The following is a 2033-nucleotide window of genomic DNA, read 5'->3' as shown; positions in this document are numbered from 1 at the left end:
CTGCCATGTTATTGTAGAAATAAAAAAGGCCACTGAGGTTGGAAATTTTGTGATAAATGCTTTAAAAAGGTTGCAGCTATAGTCAGTGTAGCAGGAAGGCAGGGGGTCCAGTTTCAGCCTGGTGTAGACTGAACCTATTGCAGGGAAAAATCATATATCAGATATATTTTGGCTGTGCTGTTAAAATGTGGTAATGAAGCTCTGTTCTTGTCAAAACCAAGCTAGCACTTTTAATTTGCTGTCAGCCTAATTTCTGCTAATCCTCGCTGTTCTAGACACAAACTTACTAAAGGAAATTTTACTTTCCATATTTAGCTGGTGAGTTTATTTGCTGGGACTAATTATTTATTTAGGTTAAGTCAGGTCCACATGTCAGAAACCAAAGTATTGGACAACGTATTCAGGTACTGGAATTTAGAAGTTCTAAAGTCTTTTGCTCTTCCATTTTGTTTTGGTTCAAAAACCTGTTGAACCTGCTAGTGATTTCCACACCAACATATGTGAAAATAGGGCTCAGGATTAAAAATACGAAGGGTGTGGACCAATTTGTGGTTTAATTTGGAGGTCTTGTTGGTATTGGTGTGTGTAAGTGTTATGAGTTGTATTTTTTCTGCTGGACCACCAACGGAGCTCCTCGGATTCCTGGCCTGCTAGCAGTCAGCCAGCTAGCGCTCCAGTGGCTAGCGACCAGCCCGTTCCCCGGCCTGCTAAAACTGCTGGTCCCCATCCTGTTTCCCGGCCTACTAGCCTGCAGGCTGGAGTTTCCCCCCCGGTTCCACGTCTGATCCACCTCCAGTAAGGCCAGCTGGAGGGCGACGTGGATCCCACCGTCGAGGAGCAAAAACACCAGCCCACAACCCAGCCGGCCCGTCTTGGCCCACTCCAACCCCCGACGACCTGCCCTCTTTTGTGGGAAGTCGCCTCGCCATCTTCCCGGGAGGCCGTGGTGGTCATCTGAGGCGACCTGGTCACCATGGCTCTGGACATCAGGACCAGCTCCTTGGCCCTCCATCGGTGATCCGATCGATTCCTGTCCCCGGTCCCTCATCGGTGGTCCGACCAGCACCAGCTCCGTTGGTGGTCCAGCCCACTCCTGTTCCCCGTGCCCCGTCGGTGGTCCAACCGGTACCAGCTCCGCCGGTGGTCTGATCGACTCCTGTCCCTGGTCTCTCGTCGGTGGTCCCTGGTCCCTCATCCGGCCCACACCAGCTCCTTGAGTCCGTGGTCCCCAGCCCAGCAGCTCAGTCCGTGGTCCCCAACCCAGCAGCTCAGTCTGTGGTCCTCAGCCCAGCTGCTCGTCCCATGCCTCCTGCGCTGGCCTCCAGTGGGTTCCGCGCTTGCCGCCGGCCTCCAGACCCGTGCGGCCCGTCTGGTCGAGACCCTGGCTGTTACCCTCCCCAACCAACCAGTTTCTCTCCCCTGCCTTCGGGCCGACCCCCTGAACTCTGCCTCCTGGGTCGTATTACGAGACGACCTCCTTGAACTCTGTTTCCCCACCGATCTGCCCGGCCTGTTGGGTCGTCCTCCGGGACGACTTCCTGAACTTTGGTCCTGACCTCCCTGGCCCTCTCCCTGTCTGCTCCCTGGACTATCTACAGTGGGGGAAATAAGTATTTGACCCCTTGCTGATTTTGCAGGTTTGCCCACTTACAAAGAATGCAACGATCTATAATTTTAATCATATGCACATTCTAACAGTGAAAGACAGAATCCCAAAGAAAATTCCAGAAAATCACATCATATGAATTTATAAAAATTGATGACCATCTGATGAGGAAAAACAAGTATATGACCCCCTACCAAACAGCAAGTATTCTGGCTCCTACAAGCCAGTTAGTCTTTCTTTAAGACACAGCCCCAATCCCAACCAATTATCTACATCAAATACACCTGCCTCACCTCGTTACCTGTATAAAAGACACCTGTCAACACCCAAACAACCAGCATCCAACATCACCACCATGGGCAAGACCAAAGAGCTTTCTACGGACATCAGGGACAAGATTGTTGATCTGCACAAGGCTGGGATGGGC

The sequence above is a fragment of the Micropterus dolomieu genome, linkage group LG07, assembly GCF_021292245.1.
Source record: "Micropterus dolomieu isolate WLL.071019.BEF.003 ecotype Adirondacks linkage group LG07, ASM2129224v1, whole genome shotgun sequence".
NCBI classification, from domain to species: Eukaryota; Metazoa; Chordata; class Actinopteri; order Centrarchiformes; family Centrarchidae; genus Micropterus; species Micropterus dolomieu.
The sequence above is the reverse complement of the archived record's forward strand: the minus strand, read 5'-3'. Positions refer to the sequence as shown.